The 20,616-nt window shown below is 34.5% G+C and overlaps 1 protein-coding gene, 1 long non-coding RNA gene and 2 other non-coding genes across 4 annotated transcripts in view; 2 read left to right on the top strand and 2 right to left on the bottom strand.

Moving 5' to 3' along the window:
* LOC108734624 (bone morphogenetic protein receptor type-1B) overlaps positions 1-20,616 on the top strand; it is a 292,996-nt gene that overhangs the window by 95,018 nt on the left and 177,362 nt on the right. The window lies entirely within an intron of this gene.
* LOC112906321 overlaps positions 1-20,616 on the top strand; it is a 99,265-nt gene that overhangs the window by 37,804 nt on the left and 40,845 nt on the right. The window contains exon 2 of the long non-coding RNA XR_003232277.1: positions 13,883-13,928. This is a non-coding gene — a long non-coding RNA (uncharacterized LOC112906321). The remainder of the gene's footprint in view (positions 1-13,882; positions 13,929-20,616) is intronic.
* LOC112906322 lies at positions 15,608-15,697 on the bottom strand. The gene has a single exon (XR_003232278.1). It is a non-coding gene; the product is annotated as a U6atac minor spliceosomal RNA (small nuclear RNA).
* LOC112906323 lies at positions 19,208-19,294 on the bottom strand. Its single transcript, XR_003232279.1, has one exon. It is a non-coding gene; the product is annotated as a U6atac minor spliceosomal RNA (small nuclear RNA).

Raw genomic sequence — 20,616 nt, 5'->3', positions numbered from 1 at the left:
TGAAGAGGGCCTTCCGCCCTACCTTCCGGCATAGTCCGGAGGGACTGCCCGCCCACCAGCATTACTGGCTGGTGGGAATGAAACACCCAAAAAAGAAAAGAAAGAAAAGAACACGGCGCTGTACGGGTGTGAAACATGGACAATGAATGCGACGGAAAAGAAAAAGTTAGAAGCGTTCTAATGTGGTGTTACAGGCGAATGATGAGGATACCGTGGATAGAGAAGGTTAGAAATGAACAGGTATTAGAAAGAGTAAGAGAACAAAGGACTCTATGGAAGTCAATAAAAAATAGCCGAGATAAGTTAGTAGGACATCATCTCAGGCATGAAGGTCTAGTCAGAGACATATTAGTTAGGAGGGGTAGAGGTAGATCTAGATTAAATTACTGTTCGCAAATAGTTAAGGATATGGGATGTTCTAGTTTTAGAGAAATACGAAGATTAGCTCAGGATAGGAAAGAGTGGAGGTGTGTGTCCACCAGTCTTAGGACTGATGACCTAATGATGATGATTCTTAATACCAAAGCGCAAGCCACATCTTATGTCACCGTAAAATCAGAAAATATACGTGGCAGCAGTTACCAAAGGTAGCTACTGCATGGGAACACAGCTCTGATAAAATTTACTTTTACGGACATAACCACGATAAGAAAGAGATAAGGCTTAACGACAGCTGAGAATAGACCCCAGACCTGACCGTAAGACTGTCGAACATTCATACCACTAATCCATTGGCGTTTGCTAACAATTGTTTCATAAATTTTATTACTACGTATGAGCGTAACTGTGACTTGCGTTGGTTTTAAGTATGTTTCTCCATGAACACTAAAATCAATTGCCTAGATCGCTAAACCACGCCGATAGGTAGCTGTATATTTTATAAAAACTGTAATTTAATACCGATTCTAGTTTTTTATTTCTTGTAAGTAGCTTATATGGGTATTAAATAAATGTATCAGTAGGGTTAACAACCCCACAAAAATGTGAAATGTAAGCATGATGCCTTACAATTTTTGCTCTCATCGTTAGTCATTTCTTTTACCATTGTTGGTTAATCTTACCATCGATAGACTATCGCATTACACATTAATAAACTTTGGTCTTCATTGGCTTGTAAATTCGATGAAACGTAAATCCTGACGCTCTAATTAAATCTGTAACTTTACCCCGTATTATTATACAGGTAAGGCAAAACATTCATCCAACATAAAAATTCATTATCATCAACACAGTGTTGTCAGTCCTAAGATTTAGCTCCAGTCTTTCCTATCCTAAGCTAAGCTTCATTTTCTTAAAACTAATAAAATAATTCGAAGTGGTCTGTATTCTGTCGAAACTGCCAGACATGGAACGCGATTTCGATCTTTTTGGATCTCATCAGCGCGTCGCAGACAGCTCCGACAGTACACAGACCAACTTTTACCTGCTGTGTTAGCAGTGCGTTTTAGAAAATACCACAAATGACGCGGTAAACGCCATCTGTAGTACGATGCTACATTTTAGGATCTAGTTTTGTTTTATCAGTTTTATCATTTTAGTTGGTCTGTGTTCTGTCGGAGCTGTCTGCGACGCGCTGATGAGATCCAAAAAGATCGAAATCGCGATCCGTGTCTGGCAGTTTCGACAGAATACACACCACTTTGAATTATTTTATTCGATTATGGTAACGTGCCTATCACGTTGAGGTTAGCTACGCCAGGATTCGTTTCAACAAGTAGATATCCATATATATAAATGGATCTTGTTGGAGCATACGTAATTCTAAAATGTAGCATCGTACTACAGATGGCGTTTACCGCGTCATTCGTGGTATATTCTAAAACGCACTTCATAAAACTAGGTTAGTGTCTTTTGGTGTTAATATTACTAATAATACTAACTATGAAAACACTAACAATAACAAATAACAATTTATATACAAAAAGGAACAGGATAACACAAGAGTAACAATAAAAATTAAAACAATGTACAGAATAATAGAAACAGTGACGATCGATAGTAGAGGTGGTAGACGGGAGACTGTGTCAAGATATGTTTTTTTTTTGTTTTCGTGGGGGAAATCTTCAAAAGACATCCAGTCGCCCGTACGACTGGGTAGTGTCGGATTCCCGAGGAAGAAGTCCTCGGATCTACCGACTAAAACCCCTCTACCTCAATCCGTTCTAGGACCAATCAAGGTCCTCTTCAGCCGTATGTGTTTGTGTATTATGTGATTGTGGTTTTTATATTATGTGTTTGTTTGTGTCAAGATATGAATTTTTGAGAGTATTTATAGGACGGGGTTGTTAGTAGATTTGATAGAATGTTCTGGAAGGAAAAGTAGTGAGAGAGAGGGTGAAGACACTCGTTTATAGAAATACATAGAATTTAGCAGTATAGAAAAAGCAATTAAGGGTAAAACCAGATATTAGTAGGAGAGTGCATGCAGGTGTGGTTGAAGTTGGAATTCTAGGTAAAAGTGATTGAGAGAACAATAGAGTTTTAGATTGAAAGGAAACCAAGGTATGTACAAGATAAGAAATTGAGTAGAATTGAAATACTATTTGAAATGAAATAAATTAGAAGTAAAATAATGAAATAGGATGCTTAGAAATAATATTTACAACAAAAAATATACATTTTTCCGCCACACTAGAACATCTCACATCCTTAACTAATCTAGGCCTACCTCTACTCTTAACTCCTGTTTCTGCTCCCAATATATCTATAAGTAAGATATATCACTGAAATTGCCGACACTTTGATAAATCGATATCCTTATTAGAAAAGGTCCTTGTCGAACATTACTGAATCCTACAATAAATAGCAGATTTCTATAGATGGAATTCACTACGCCGTATGTACTTAATACTGCTAAAACAGAAAAATGTTATACAATCCAACCGGATATAGTCTTGTTCGATGTTTAACCAAATAGGTAATTGCTAATCGATCCCAGTAGGCTTGGGTAAAGAAGAAACAACGAACGAACGAACGCCATGGGAAAATACTTGATGTTGTGATCGATTCCACATACTAAGATTTATACATTAGTCTTCGTCGGTTTTCCTTGTTCATGTTTTTTCTCTTGTTTTTTTTTTTTGTTTTCAATCGCGTCCACTTCCGTAGCTGCCCATGATTTGACGACGATAAAATGTAAAGCACCCATCGATTAGAGAGACTTTTTGCCTATTTCTAGATTGCTAATTGTGTTTAAAGTACCTACATGATGCAGGAAATATTTAACAATAAATTAGATACGCCAATTATGATTTGAATTGAGTTTGGGTAATTGAGTTAGTTGAAGTCATAGGCGTAACCAAAATGCATAAAATAACCAACTAAATGCAAATTAAATGGTAAAATAAGGTTAATTAGTTATTTGTTGATTAAGAGAGGTTTCTAAAAGTTACACTAGGGATTTCCATTAATTAAACTAACGGCGTAACAAAACCTAAATGAATCTAGATCACAGCGTTATTAGACGCAACGTATCGACGTTTTTCAATCACCGAAAATTTATCTTTTATGTGTTGAGTTACTTTTACTTTTGACCTAGGCAATTTTTGACCCTCAACCCCGATCAATACATGATACGTTTTTTTGCAACTGAACACTGACTAAAATTTTGTTTACGGGTTCTATATCGAAAAAAAGAGATACTTGATTGAAGATTTTTTTTCAAAATTCTGGGAAATAAAGTGATCGAAAATTTATAATTTGGTTATTTTCAGCTTGAAGATTAATTTTAAAAAATTGATAACTCCGTTTCTGTTTAAGCTAAAATCTTCTTTTGTTTTTCATTTCAAAAAGAAACAACAAATTTATATTGTTATAAACCATTAAGCTGTTTAAATCGATTTTAAACAATTGCTCCCACCTCGTAACGAGTTTTTACTAGATACAACTATCGTGTTGTACATTTACAAATTTTCTATCAAGAACGTGTTTGTAGATTGACAGAAATATTATAAGTAGGTACTATGGCTTTCGAAAAATATTTTTACTCTAATACGTTCAGATTTTAAAAAGATACTAAAAAAACAACATTCTCTTTAATTTCTTTTCGCCGTCATGCTCTTTTGTGATCACTTCAATTTAATGAGAAAAAGCGTTCACGTACTCGCCAAGAAAAACGATTTATTTTATCCAATTGAAAATCGATGCATACAAGTAATTTATCTTGTTGAGTTGGCAATAGGATTTATATCGTCGATAAATCTAAACGCATCATGCTATTCCTGTTCACTCGGACCGTTGCAATTCCTCCGAGATCAGACTATTGAAAACGCGAAAGGACATAATGCGCAATGACGTTGAAATATCGCCCGCACAAAACAAGCGCGGTTCTCAAGATGCATTTATGGAAATTGTCACTTCCGCGAAATGTCTGCCATTGCAACGATTCCAATTTGCGTAAACGACAGCGAGAGTCAGGAACTAATTATTCTAAAAAGGTAGTAAGATGTGTATTTATAAACCAACTGAAACACTCTCACGGGATGTTCTTCGCAAACTGGATCATAACTTACGAGGATCATTCGATTTAGACCAAGATTATTTGATTTTAAAAGTTGTTGAAATAAGTAGAAGTAACTTGCTTTCTACTGTATCAGCTACTGCTTCCTTCTCCATAAATAGCTACCCTTCTCAAATTCGGCTGCATTAGCCCCTGTCATACACAACTACCATTCTCAGTACAATCCTCCAAAACCGAGTCGTTTCTTCTTATATACCAAAAACGGACTGATATACATATGAGTGGTCCTACAAGGGATCTAAGAACAAAGGCTTTCACGGCCGGAATCCATAGTAGAATGAAGATTCGGGCTATAGGGCCGTGGTCTAAGTGAACTATTCCGTCCAGACGTTTCGTCAGCTACTGCGGCTGACAACATCGTTGTTGAGACTTAGAGATATAATCTACATTCACCTTGTCAACGCAGTACTACCACTGATGATGTCAGCCGCAGTAGCTGACGAAACGTCTGGACAAAATAGTTCTCTTAGACCACGGACCTGTAGCTCGATTCTTCATTCTACTACAAGGGATCTGTTTTTCATTCGGACGTACGAAACCCTATAAAGACGCTTCGACTTCTTCTAAATGCAAATCCTAATAGTAAGGTGGAAGACCCTCTTCAGCCTTCTTACAGGGATCTTGGAAATTCATGGGTGGTGGTCGAGGAAAGAGGAAAATGAGACCGGCGTAGTAATGATAGAAGAGAAGTGAAGGATTGTATTATATGTGGATTATTATTAGTGCCCTAGCGTTTGTCTACCGCTACTTTTTAATCTATACATCGGAGACGCCATCAACATCATTAAAGACAGTACAACTGTAGGGATAGACGTGCAAGGGCAAAAGATTAGTATGCTTAGATTTGCAGATGATATAGCAGTATTAGCATCTAGCAAGGAGGAGCTAGAGATAGCTTTAAATAAAATGGAAGCGGTACTGACAGATTAGTACTGTATGAAAATAAATAAAAATAAAACTAAAATACTGATATGCAAGGGAAGAAAAAGTAGGGAAAGAGCGAATATAAAGATAGGAGACGAAAAATTAGAAGAAGTGGCTGATTTTAGATACCTAGGAAGTCAGATAAGTGAGGATGGAAGGAGTAGTAGGGATATAAAGCAGAGGATAGCGCAGGGTCGTGTCGCCTTTAATAAAAAGAAGTCTCTTCTATGCTCGCGAACGGTTAATTTAGAAATTCGAAAAAGGTTGTTAAAGGTGTATGTTTGGAGCACGGCGTTGTACGGGTGGGAAACATGGACAGTGGGAGCGGCGGAAAAGAAAAGGTTAGAGGCGTTCGAAATGTGGTGTTATAGGCGGATGATGAGGATATCGTGGGTAGAAAAGGTTGGAAATGAAGAGGTATTGGAAAGAGTAGGAGAACAGAGGACTATGTGGAAGTCAATAAAAAATAGGCGAGATAGGTTGATAGGACACCTTCTCAGGCATGAAGGTCTAGTCAGAGACATTTTAGAGGCAGAAACAGGTGGTAGGAGGGGTAGAGGTAGACCTAGATTAGATTACTGCTTGCAAATAGTTAAGGATGTGGGCTGTTCTAGTTTTAGGGAAATGCGAAGTTTAGCTCAGGGTAGGAAAGAGTGGAGGTACGTGTCCAACCAGTCTAAAGACTGATGACCTTGTGATGATGATGATGATGAGCATTTGTCTAAGTCATCCAAGGAAACCAGAGAGAAGAACAGAGCAGACGAACCCCGAATCGAACCGGTGTTGCCCCGAATGCTAAGCAGTGATCGCTCTGCTAAATACCTACAATTAGCCTTTTCAAACTCACTTACCACTCCCAATCCTCCAAACTGCAATGTAACTATAAATACAACTATAGGCAATTATCCCCTCCTCCTCCCAAACAGCTACCATTCTCAACCATAATTATCATTCCCTGTTTGTAATTAGCCTCCCCGATAGGGATGGGCGATTTACATCGATGTTTCTTTTGTTTTTCATTTCAAAAAGAAACAACAANTTGATATTCAAAACTAATTATTAGGATACCACTGAATTAATTCCTTCTTTATTGTTACTTTACTCCAGCGGGTAGGGGTGGTAAGGACCACCTTAAGGTCATTATAGCTAAAGACTAGGGATGGGCGATTTACATCGATGTTTCAAAACATCGATACTTTTTCTCAAACATCGAGTACTTTTTTTCGATGTTTTTTGTCGTCGATGTATCGATGTTCGATGTTTTTATTAAGTTACCAAATGACATTTGCAAAGGCCTTTGTGAATTGTATTTTGTGTTTTTTATTAAAATAATAAAAAAATAAAACAAAAACAAACAATGTCTAGTAACTTTATTACTTACTTATTTATTTTATTAGGTGGAGAATCATTGGGAAAAGATGCTCGAAGATTTAAAATGTGGTTTCAAATAGATCAGAACGAGCCTTTCGTGGTGGAAGGATTGATAATCATTTTTTCATTAGTCAATTCCTTTTTTTTAAATTATACCTGAATTAAAATTTTCAAAATTTAAATTATCCCGCCATTCATGAAAAAATCGAACAATCGATGTAATAAATATTGGAACATCGATGGTCATACATCGATGATTTTTTTCAACATCGCCCATCCCCTACCCCCCGAACACAGTCTCTCTCATACGTTAATCAATACACTCTCCAGTAATAACTCCTTCCCCAGATACAGCGGCTTTGTTCATATATGCAAATCCCCTGTGAGACTTTGTTTTTATTCGAAAATTTAACTACCCTATCTACCTCCCCTCCTACCGACCCCCGTCTTATTTCGCGCACCAATGCTCCCATAGCCACAGCCATCTTAATTTTGTCGCAGCAACGAAAGAAAAAAGAGTGGTTCAGTGCTTTCGTAGAAGTTTGGGCAAGTATTTTTTGAAAAACCCTTGTACACTGAAACTGAAAGCGAAAAACGTTGACGAACGTAGCGGCAGCTTTTTGCCTTTGCAATTTCCCTTTCGATGAAAACACCTTGTTCATTGATTCTCAACATGCGATCGGTGTATTTAACATCTGATTCTAAATAATCGTTCAAAAATTTGATATTAAAAAACAATAAAGTAGTCGATAGCGACGAACGTATTTTCGCATGAAATAAGTACAGAATTGTTTCGAGTTATTTATGAAAAATTTTATTTGAACGCTAAATTTCGTTTGAACATCTTCTGGTCTGAGAATATATTTTTATTCATCGATCTGTGTTATTTACTAGTTCAAAGGTAACTAACAATTTTGCTGTTTTGAAAGATGTTAGGACTAGGTTTGGTACTTGAAAATACACTCTTACTATCGCAAAAGAAAATTGACACAAATTTTAAAATAAGTAATCCAGTTATTATTAATGTATTGAGATTATTCAATTTCACGCATACTAATGGTTTTTATCAGTACTTCTCAAAAAGGAACCGGAGTCAGGATAATTGTGAATGTCTTGTACCAACAATCTCATTATGTAGTACGTCCACTCTATGGCTATAATTCTTCGATCCCATCAGGTTTGAAACCGTCTTCTAAAATCCGTATCAGAAATATGAGTATCCATTTGAAAATTCTAAGTGATGTTAAGTATGTAATCTTTAAATTTTGCAGTCCTTATTAACCTTAAAATTAAGGATTTGAAATGTTCTTTAGTTCTTTCTTCTAATTAACTTCCTGTCAGCTCAATGTAGAATTTGTTGCAGCGTATACTCTTCAAATTTTGACCTAACTATCTAAATAAGCACTGAAACCCCACAGTTCCACAAACCTAAAACTGTCTCTAACTGAGAATGACACCTATAATAGCGAAACGTGTTTTAGGTTTCTAAACGTTTTGTGGAATTTTGGAATTTAAATGTTTATTCAGTTATTATTTCACAGTAATCAGTTATATTTTGTGATCTTGTATATGCAATGTTTTCTTATTTTTGCTGTTGAAGAGCGAGGAGATGTCATAAATTTTACATAAGATAAAAACTAGCTTTAAATAAAATGGAAGCGGTACTGACAGATCAGTACTGTATGAAAATAAATAAAAGTAAAACTAAAATACTGGTATGCAAGGGAAGAAAAAGTAGGGAAAAAGCGAATATAAAGATAGGAGGCGAAAAATTAGAAGAAGTGGCTGATTTTAGATACCTAGGAAGTCAGATAAGTGAGGATGGAAGGAGTAGTAGGGATATAAAGCAGAGGATAGCGCAGGGTCGTGTCGCCTTTAATAAAAAGAAGTCATTTCTATGCTCCCGAACGGTAAATTTAGAAATTCGAAAAAGGTTGTTAAAGGTGTATGTTTGGAGCACGGTGTTATACGGGTGCGAAACATGGACAGTGGGAGCGGCGGAAAAGAAAAGGTTAGAATCGTTCGAAATGTGGTATTATAGGCGGATGATGAGGATATCGTGGGTAGAAAAGGTTAGAAATGACGAGGTATTGGAAAGAATAGGAGAACAGAGGACTCTATGGAAGTCAATAAAAAATAGGCGAGATAGGTTGGTAGGACACCTTCTCGGGTATGAATGTCTAGTCAGAGACATATTAGAGGCAGAAACAGGAGTTAGGAGGGATAGAGGTAGACCGAGATTAGATTACTCTTCGCAAATAGTTAAGGATGTGGGCTGTTCTAGTTTTAGGGAAATGCGAAGTTTAGCTCAGGATAGGAAAGAGTGGAGGTACGTGTCCAACCAGTCTTAGGACTGATGACCTTATGATGATGATGATGAAGATAAAATCAATGCAAATGAATGTAACTGCTTTCAAAATAATACTCACAATTATTATATTAATTATGGATTATATGTATCGATTATTACAAATGGGATACAGTTTTACTCTAACTGAATTTTTAGTGAAGCTCATCTATCTATGAATGAGGAAGATGAACTTCATTATTTATTAATGATGTAAAAACTTTGATGTGATATCCATACACAATTAAAGATTTTTGATTTTTAAATTATCATTGGTGGGGGGTGTCAGTATTTTCTTATTTTCGTTTATATTGAGGAAGAGGAGGAGGAGGTCTAAAATCATTGAAAGTCTATTTACATAAAATCTGAAGCCCCCTTTATAGAAGCCTAGCAAAAGTGTTAGAGATCCTGGAACTTCTGGCGAGTTCTATATATTAAGTGTACACAAAGTATGCAACGTCTAATGGCCAGTACCACTTTCCCAGGCCTCCAACATAGGAAGTAATTAAGATAAATGTACATATCGTATCTGTTATACGTTTGCTTGGCTACCGACAGACAGACAGACGAAACGGCTCACTAGGATATTGAAATTAAGTGGAAGAAATACGACATACGTACTGTATTTATACGTAACTGTAAGAAATGGATTGAAAAAATCCTTTTAGCGATCGGTCGGCGTATACAACTGTTTAATTGGAGCCTTTTTTGAAATCCGGCCTATTAATAATGGTGAAATGAGGACGTAGAAGAAAGTCGGAGACCCAATAGTGATCACCCACGCCAGCTAACCTTGTTAATGTATAGAAATATAAACCGTTGTCCGCATATGAAACTGGTTTTGCAAGGATTGAGGCCGAAAAATTGACTATATATTATTATTTCCTTGCAGTTGCCAATGAAAATTTTTGAGCAGAAATGAATCAGCTTTCTAGGCCTTCCCATTAAGGTGCTTTTCTTAATAAGTTCTTCAATGTAAAATAAGTATCAAAAGCCGATTTGGACTGGTGATGTATTTGAAATAATAGATGCAAGGATTATGTAAATAAAAACACAAATTAGAGCGCTATACTTTTCATTAGAAAACTGACAATTGTTTCAACTTATTCGGCCACTCAGAGTCATCTTCAGATAGTTGTCTGAGCAAGACAATTCAAATCGTATCAAACTATCGGGAGTTTGCTATCTATTTAGAGACCAAACTATGAAATAGAAATTAGGAAAGACACTTGGAATAGAGAATTAGAAAAGGTATTTTGCATTATGGATTTGTACTTTACATAAATAGAACTATTTCAAATAAATCCTGTATTTATTTGGTTTTTCTTATCGTACGTAGAGCAAGGAGATTCTAAATGTTATGAATTGTACAGAGAAAATTTCGACTCGAAGGACCATGTGTATTTTTAAACTAGTTCATAAAATACCTACTAATAACGATTTTTTTCATTCAACATTTAGATGAAAGTATATGAAGCGTTACCAAAACTTATCGCAATCATCCTTAATTTGATGGTTTTCATGACATTTAGGAAAGGCTAAATAAATTTTACTCAAAACATCCCTGTAGACAGTGTTACGATGAACTTTTTCGTTATTTTCCCTTTTCTCAAGAATGCGTGGAGATATCAAGTGTATTTTATAATATTCTACATTAAATAGCAAAGTTAGTGCTCATTTCCGATATAACCAGAAGTAGAAGTTAGTTGAGAATATTTTACATTACATAAAATTTCATGACAAAATTAATGGGAATGCCTTTTCAAAATTAAATTTCCACTATTCTTAAAGTTCTAACGAAGGACTTGGTAAACTCCGTACCGATACTTGCAAATTACGTCTATTATTACAGCACATGTGTGAGCCGTGTGACCTATTGTTCCGCAGTCTTTTTAGTCTTTTTTAATGAACGTAAAGATCGAGACCTTTATTATTATATCTAATGACAAAAATGTACATGTAGGTATCTGCTACCTACACAGTTAATTACGTATGTATAACATATGTATAGATTTATAAATTTTGCGCAATATGCCCATTTGATTAACTTTCGTTTTATAAATAAAAATTAAGTATTGATAGTAATAAAGTAGAACCTCTATAACTCGAACATCAAGGCAGACGCCAAAAAATTCTAGTTACAGAATTTTCGACTTATGGAGGATTTTGACTTAAGCGAATTTTGATTAGACTCGTAGAGACGTAGAGGTTAAGATTTGGTGTACTTACATTGTCGGCAAATCCTTAAAGTCGATAACTTAGTTTTCTTCGAACTATAGACATAAGTTTCAAATTATCGAGTTTTAAAGGTTATAAAATATGTAAAAAATTGCTGTGTTCGACATGCAGGGGTCCAATTTAATTTTTCGAGTTATAAGAGGGATAATATGTGCCAAAATGGCTCTTGCAGGGACTCACTGATTATGTCGACTAATAGAGGGTTAAGATTTCGAGTAATGGAGGTTTTGGGACTTGAAGGGAAGGGAACAAAACATTTTGTCAAGTTTTGGAGGTTTTCGACTTATCCAGGTTCCACTGTAATTACTATTTATCATTACGATAGCAATAACCCAGTTGAAATTCGTTAGTAAAGTTGCATGCGTGCAATAGAAGAAGTTGCAACCACCGGAAATGTATCTTTAATATCTCTGTCGCCTTTTCTATGCTTATTATTTGATGCGAAAAGCACCTACGTGTGTATTTTATGTTGTCTTGTGGGAAAGAAGATTGTCACCACAAACCGGCGACGAAAAAACGCAATGGTAAGCATTTAAGTGTAATCAAGCGCACAAAGTTGTGACGATATCATTATGCGTAAAAGTAACATGATGGTCTCGCCAACAGCATGTCCCTATTTTAATCGTTAGATATCAGTTCGGTTTATTATTACTTACGGTTATAATCCATTAATTAAAAAAAGAAATCATATATGTAGTACCCGCCTAAACTGCTTGTATATGTCACCCGAGTTAACAAATTATTTCCTGTCACATTAAAGCTTCATTGAATCCGATGCGTTACTTTGTTTATAATCGCGGTGCGAGTACAACCCGGAAGTGATCGTGTAACTCTGTAATCGTTGTTTGGTCGTAACACCGAAGGAAAAAATTAAGCAAATTAAAGTGACTTAGCAGGAGAAAATTAATACAAGGTCTTAAGTATTCGGATCAGATAAGTAATGAGAGAATCTAGATGGTTCTGACCATTCTTTGAGTTAGATAATTGAAGGAAGGAGAATTTATTGAAGGATTTAATTCAATAGATGGCGCCTAGTGCCTTGAAATCAAAAAAGTCAGAGTACAAAAATTATTAATAGAAATAGTTAGTCATGACTAACATGACTAAATGACATATCATGCATGATAATCATAAGTCAATATAATTTTGTAATCTTTACTCAGATCTATATAAACACCTCAAAGATGATATTCTCAAATATTCTAACCTAAAATTTTTAAAAATACAATTGTTCCCCTTTTGAGGGCATTATGATGAAGTAAAAAGTCAAAAGAAGTAACAGAGTAGTCATCTTCGGTTGAATTCGAAGCTAGCTTCGGAATTGTTCCAGTACATCAAGATTTTGAAATATCTTAAACTCTCAAAGCCTGAACGATCCTAATTTGACTTTTCTTGGCTTTAAGATTAAGATATCTCAAAGTATCGTGCGCTAAGCCAATTTTGGGGACAGGTTCGAGTTCACCGTCAAGTAATAATTTTAAAACGATCCTAATTTTGTTTTTTTAAATTTAAAGACTAAGATATCTCGAAATATTAAAGAGTAATTTTAGGAGCAGATTCAAGTTCAGCATCAAAATGTAAATTCGTCTGAATTGATTTATCCCGAAATTTCAGTGTGCTAATGTAATTTTCGGGACAAGGGTTCGAGTTCATAATAAAAAATACATTGAAAGTGCTAACCTTCTTTTCTTACTTTTCTTTTAATCTCGCCGTATAGGCGTACTCTCAAAAAATAGAGTGCTCTGGAAAAAGAATAGTTAATTGACACTTTTCTCGATGCATAATTCTTAAAAACTCATGCCGTTATAGACTAATGGCTAGAGTCGATATGTGACCATTGTTTTTGGACTTTATGTCGTTGAGATATATTGAATTTTGAAATATTTCTAGTTGAATGAATAAGAAATTAGAGGGATCATCCAAGTGGCCACATCATGCCAAAAATGACTTTTCAAAATGTGGAAAAACATTATAGTAATTTACTATCTAAAACCCCCGGTGGTTGACGAAATGATTGTGAACCGGTTGTCAATAGTATTTTTTCGAATAGTTTAACAATACACATAATGGTATCGTACCATGTTACTGACAATTCCGAAGGGTACAATAATTTTTCCAAGGAAAAAAGTAGTATTAGGAATTGGGTTTTTCGATGGTGAATTTTCAGGTGGTATTAATTTCAGGACAATGATTTTTTTTCATATTTTGAAAAGTCATTTTTGACATATTGTACCCACTTGGGAGATCCATCCAATTTCTTATTCATTCAACTAGAAATACTTCAACGTTCAACATATCGCAACGACATATGCTCATACTTAAGCTAGTCATTAGTCTAGTACTCGCTTGGTTCAAAGACTGATAGCAATCTTAAACCTTTGATTCAAGGATGCATGCGGAGAAATTATTATTTTTTACTGTGAATAATGTTTTCCATGGGTTTATCTATGTCATATAACTAATTTTTTTATTTTTTATTTCAGGTAAAAACACTTTAGTCGTAGATGTTTCATTCCACCGGATCTTAGGGTAAGAGAAAAAAGCATATTAATTTCTGGTGCTACACTTTTATTTTTAAATGTGACGGTTACCTAGAATTGACCTTTTTAACATTAATTTTATGTTAGAGGGTCTACTTACGTAGTTTAAGAGAGTTCACTTCGCAGTCGAATAAAATAAACAGCATATACTCTCACTGTTCTATTGGATAGGATGGACAATGCCGTTAAATTATTCTTGAAGTCTTAGTATTGGGTCACTTTATAATAAAGTTTTAGAGAAAAGCAACTGATAACAAAAATATAAAATGCGCTGTTAATACTCTCATGATTAAATTACGAACAGTGTGGCCACAATGATAAAATTTCATTGAACCGCTAGGACGTGTAATAAAAAAAACAGTTCAGAAATAACTGTCCTGTTCTTCCCAGTGTTAACTTCTCCGATCCAAACCCTATACAGGGACTGAATATACAAAACAAGTTATCTCTAGGTCTTTTGGTGATTACTAATTTATTATACAATTAGTTTTTAATGTCCTTTACTTAATGATTAGAGTTTTCTGCCATTATAATTTACAATTAAAATTAATTTGACAAATGATTTTGAACATTACAACTGTTGAGTAATCCTAAAAGACAATTCAATAAAAACGTACAACGCGTGTAATTTGACACACTGTAAACATGCCAATTTAAACGCGTTAATCACTTTTAAAATTTATTGCATTGACATTTGCTACGCCCCTTTGGGGAGCGAAATCGATAAACGCTAATTTATACGTAACATTTAAATTTTCACTCAACGCCATTAACACGCTGCTAATCTCTTTACGCCCTAATAGAATCGACTTTCATACAAATTGCAATTCGTTTTGTAAAACATTACATGCGCTTAATTGAATGTAATGAGCATTTAATTAGGATAGAAAACACTTCAGTGTAATCAGTGGAATATAATTAAAATATTCCTATTTAACTAAAACAAAATAAAGTTACTTTTAAGACCGCAAACGGTTAATTTAGAAATTCGAAACAAATTGTGGTCGCGGTGAATATGAAAAGGTTAAAAGCGTTTGAAATGTGGTGTAACCGGCGAATGATGAAAATGCCTTCGATAGAGAAGGTTGAAAATGAGGAGGCTTTAGAAAGAGTAGGAGAACATAGAGAGGTATGGAAGTCAATAAGAAACAGACAAAATAGGTTGGTAGGACACCGTCTCAGGCTTAAAGGGCTGGTTAGAGACATTAGAAGCAGGAGCAATAGTGATAAACCTAAATTAGATTAGCTTTCACAAATAGTTAAGGATGTGGGATGTTCTAGTTTTGGGGAAATGCAACAATGGTTAGCTAAGAATAGGAAAGAGTGGAGGTGCATGAGTGCACCAGTGTTCGTGATGATAATGATAGTAATCCGTATTTAACGATTCTGAAGCAAAATAATCAAACATACTAATTATCTTTCACGAGCGGACACCGACGGAACTTCGAGAAATGTCTGCTCAAGGGAGGCAGACAAGGAAGAATTATTTTATAAAAAATGCATACATTTAAGAGATATTCCGCTGTACATTATTTCGCAGTACTAATTTTCGGTTCAAACACACGTCATTTTTGTATTAATTTATTCGTAATTAACGTATCCACTATATCTTGTTCAAGGCCAACGCGACATGTAGTTAATGATGTTTACGCTGCATACTGTGTTCAGGAAAAATTTTGGTTAAGGTGCCTTAACCGTATTTGTGTTGTTCCATCCTTGTCAAGGGGAGTGCTAACCGTCTCTCCTTTCATACAACACATCGAGTATTGTGTAGACAGCGGTATATATACTTATTTGGCGGCTTCAAATATCGGTGAGAGGTAACCTTTATTTAGGTTTTTATAATCGTTATTGGATGAAAAGACGGTTAATTACCATTTAGAGCTCATCATAAGGCGTAATTGAAGAAGTGTGTAGATACTTTTTTTGATAATATACAAGGTATTTATTTTATATCGAAAATACTTTATGTGACGTTCAAATGCGCAAACTTGTTATGTAGAGATATTGCAAAGATGTTAAAAATGAAAGTTATCGGGTTCTAAAAGAAGATACAACATTGCCGAAACGTCAAGTAATCGATAATAATAAAAATTTATTTTATTTTCAATCTAAATTTCTGTTAATGATATCCTTAAAGTATATACTTCGTAACGTTAATGTTAATTATGTAAAGTTATTATAATTACGTTCTTTAAAAATCATTTTAACCGACAATAACAATAAAGACAAGGAGAATGTGCTTCATAAATTTATTAGGTACAAATTGTCTCTAATAAATCTTATTCGGGCACATCATTGCTAACTTCCTGCTTACATGTAGAACTTACAATCAGTCCTATCTTCAACTAAATTATTTTTAAGTGGTTAAACTGCAACGGACCGGGATGTTGTGTATTGTGATTAAATGAAATCGAATGCGATTGGACGTAATAACTCCTTCTAAATGTTCATTGTCATTATGAGGGTTACCGTTTAAAGGACACTTTTGGTTTTAGTGCTTAAACTTTTTTAATGCTGCCTATTTCTCTTTTAATTTTAAACTCAGGCTCGGGTCTCCTAGTAAATTAAATAATTAATTTTTTGATACCGTATCATCATCGTCATTATAAGGTCGTCAGTCCTAGGTAGGGTTGCCACCTTTTCAGGCTTTACATAAAGTATTTCTCGACTAAAAAGGTTAAAAAAAAAAGTACCCAGCATAAAAATAAAGTATTTTATTTTTTGCTTTTAAAAACATATTTTTTGTTATACCTAGCAGTCAGTAACAAATTGCTGTTGCTCTTAAATACATTAATAGGCTCTAAACATGGCAATCAAAGATTTAAGTAAACTGAAGTTCATTTTTAATTAGTTTTGATGAAGCTTTATTCCTGTCGTCCCGTCACTTTCCGTTCATAACAGAGAATACTCTTTCTGTAAATGCTGAAGTGGCCGGAACGGATAGCAAAAGTGACACTACTTTGAATAGATTTGGGAAATCAGGTTGTTCCGTAAATATGGCTTGTCATTTTTCTGTGCAATATTATTGATGTAAAAATACTCTGAATTTAGAATAATCGCTTACAAAATTAAGATGTTTACTTAAGGCCTTAAATAAAGTATTTTTGCGTACTTTATGTGTCTTGTAAAGTATAACGTACGCACAGTCGAAATAGACTACAATACTTTGTAATAAAGTACGGGTGGCAACCCTAGTCCTAAGACTGGTTTGACACGCACCTCCACTCTTTCCTATCCTGAGCTAATCTTGGCATTTCCCTAAAACTAGAACAACCCACTTCCTTAAATATTTGCCAACAGTAATCTAATCTAGGTCTACCTCTACTCCTCCTAACTCTTGTTTCTGCCTCTAATATGTCCCTGACTGGACATTCATGCCTAAGAAGGTTTCCTTACGGCCTATCTCGCCTATTTCTTATTGAATTCCATAGAGTCCTCTGTTCTTTTATTCTTTCTAATACCTCTTCATTTCTAACCTTATCTATACCGAACGCTTCTAATCTTTTCTTTTCCTTCTTTTTATTAAAGGCGACTTGACCCTGCACTATCCTCTGCTTTATTTCCCTACTACTCCTTCTATCCTGACTTATTTGACTTCCTAGATACCTAACATCAGTCACTTCTTCTAATGTTTCGTCTCCTTACTTATTATATGATACATTTCTTTTATCTCACCCAGTTTTCATTTTAATTTCTGGCATAAGTAATGAAATGAATAAAATATACAAACATTGTTTTTACTTCTTATTGATGAATAGGTTTGTTAAATAATTCTGAATTATTTGAATCATTTACTTTCATAAATAAGGGAGCGATTTAAACCACTAGATGATAAAACTTGTCATCGTGTGAGTTGATACATATCAAACAGTTCTGCTTTCAAGTGCTGGAATGTATGTTATAAAAGGATATCACAAGCAGTTTGCCAACCGCGTCTTTCACGCTATATTTTTTTACGCTGTGCACCTGTATTCAGGATTTCCTTCTATGGTAATAACCACTATAGCAAAGTTGTCTATACAGAATTAACTCTGCTTATCTATAGCTAAATACGAGCCACCTAACTATTCTCTCTTTTCAGTAGCTGCTCAAAACAAAGAATTTATGTATTACTAGATTTTACCCGCGGCTTCGCTTACGTTTTGTTGTCCTGAAGGAGTGTCAAAAATCATCGCAATTACAATAGTTTCATAGTTTCATAAATTTGTCCTGACCAGAATCATCAGGATGAAACTAAAGTTTTTAATTTTCCAGGTTAAACATATAGTTTGCGTGGAATGACGGTAAATATTGAGAATGAAAAGAAAATTTTCTATCACTCCAGATTAATATTTTATCTGGTTACCCTATGTCCATTTCTGTATCCCTGACAATGTGTCTACAAAATTCCATGACGATCGGTTGAGTAGTTATGGCGTGAAATCGTAACATACAAACAAACTAATTCTCATCCTCATTTATATTAGGATAGTAATAGTAATGAAAATTCTATTTCAAAATATGTTTAATTTGGACTCTATAGTAACCCCAACAATTTATTGAACTTTTAATGGTAAACGATTTGTGTAGACTGTAAACCGTATTTGTTTATTTATTTTTAAGGCCTTAAGTAAACATCGTAATTTTGTAACCGATTATTCGGAATTCAGAGTATTTTTACTTTAAATAATATTGCACAGAAAAATGGCAAGCCATATTTACGGAACAACCTGATTTCCCAAATCTGTTTAAACTAGTGACACTTTTGCTGTCCGTTCCGGCCACTTCAGCATTTACAGAAAGAGTATTCTCTGTTATGAACGCAAAGTGGCGGCACCACAGGAATAAAGCTTTATTAAAAATGAACTTTTAGTTTACTTAAATCTTTGTTTGCCATGTTTAGAGGCTATTAATGTATTTAAGAACGACAACAATTTGTTACTGGCTGCTAGGTCTAACAAAAAATATGTTTTTAAAAACAAAAAATAAAATACTTATTTTTCTGCTGGGTACTTTTTTTAACCTTTTAGTCGAGAAATACTTTATGTAAAGCCTGAAAAGGTGGCAACCCTAGCCTCCAGTCTCAAGTCCTAAGTCGATTAATTCCTCCCTACTATTTAAAAATGAAATCCAATTAAGAAACAATGAAATGCTCGTATGCAAATGCATATTATTAAATGTCATTTCATTGTTCCCAAATTTATTACTTTTGATACTGTTATGATTATCTCAGCAGCGTCTTAATACTCAATGAATATTGCTTAATGTATAAATAATAGGTGTATGAAAAAATTTTGGTTAAGGTGCCTTAACCGTATTTGTGTTCCATCCTTGCCAAGGGGAGTGCTAACCGTCTCTCCTTTCATACAACACATTGGGTACTGTGTAGAGAGCGGTATATATACCTATTCGATGGCTTGAAATAACGGTGAGAGGCAACCTTTATTTATTTTTTTATAATTGCTATTGCATTAAAATATACCAAATTGGTGTTTGTAACATATCATATGGCCTAATTAAACAACTTTATAGAAGGGATGTTTTATAATATACAGAGTAGTCGTTTTATAGGGGCCAAATATTATGTGCTGTTCAAATATATACTTATGTAAATTCACCGTTGTGCGTTGTCGAAGTGAAGTTCTCAAAATATATTCGCTTGAACTATTTTTGTAAAGGTCATTTGTTGATTACTCATTTTTTAACTATTCTAATTTATATTATAGCTTTTTTTAGTGCAAAAATAAATGAGAAAAAGTCTTTTTTATACAAACGTGCTCTTTTTGTACTATTACTGTTCTGTGCTTTATGTTACAAATATTAGTAGTGATTAACATAAATGTATTATTGTCTTAAAACATCGTATTTAATATTGTTCTTTTATTGATCGCATTGAAATGACATTGGCAGTAAATACAATTATGTCTATAGATAATTTCATAAAAAAATTTTTTGTAAGTAGATTGCGTTTACGTAAGTAGTCGCCTTATCTCATACTAACGGCTCAAGAAATATATCTGTCGTATTTCAGATAACAGTTTTGGTGCCAGTGTTAGCTGTTGTGTCATTATATAACCCACTATTTGAAATTTGTAAATTATTGGTTATAAAAAGTCAATCACGATAGTCTTATTTACGTAATCGAAATGAAATGAAAGAACATCATTCAGAATAACATTTTTTCACCATTAATGGTTATTTAAAAATAGAATATTGAATTGGAAATATTATTTATATTAATGAAACTGTCCTTAGATTTATTGTTTGACTTTTATAAAATTTTAGCGTGTTTCGCTTCAGGCTAGCAGTTATGAATGCACTTTCGCGCCGTTTTTTTATCATGTTTTTATAATAAAAAGCGCGACTTTTTAGCTTATGACTGTAAAATACTCTAAAGTGTAGACTGCAGAGGGTTGGCAACTGGCAAGTCCGGACCATGGAAGGTCAAAAACTAGACCGATGAAAAGTAAATTATTCAAATAAAATGGTAAATGTCTAGATGATGGTCCGAGCGGCATGGCCTAGAGGTCTAGACCATTGCTTAGCGTTAGGGAGGACGCCGGTTCGATTCCGGGTCCGTCTGCCTTGGTCCAAGTTTTTCTGTGGTTTCCTTGGATCACTTAGGCAAATGCTGAGGCAGTAATATTCCACAGATAATCTTTCATTCTCTTCTGTCTTCATTTCGTCCGTCTCAT

Source organism: Agrilus planipennis, unplaced genomic scaffold (genome assembly GCF_000699045.2).
Source record: "Agrilus planipennis isolate EAB-ADULT unplaced genomic scaffold, Apla_2.0 scaffold79, whole genome shotgun sequence".
Taxonomy (NCBI): domain Eukaryota; kingdom Metazoa; phylum Arthropoda; class Insecta; order Coleoptera; family Buprestidae; genus Agrilus; species Agrilus planipennis.
Note: the sequence above shows the minus strand (reverse complement) of the source record. Positions and strands in the feature narration are given on the sequence as shown.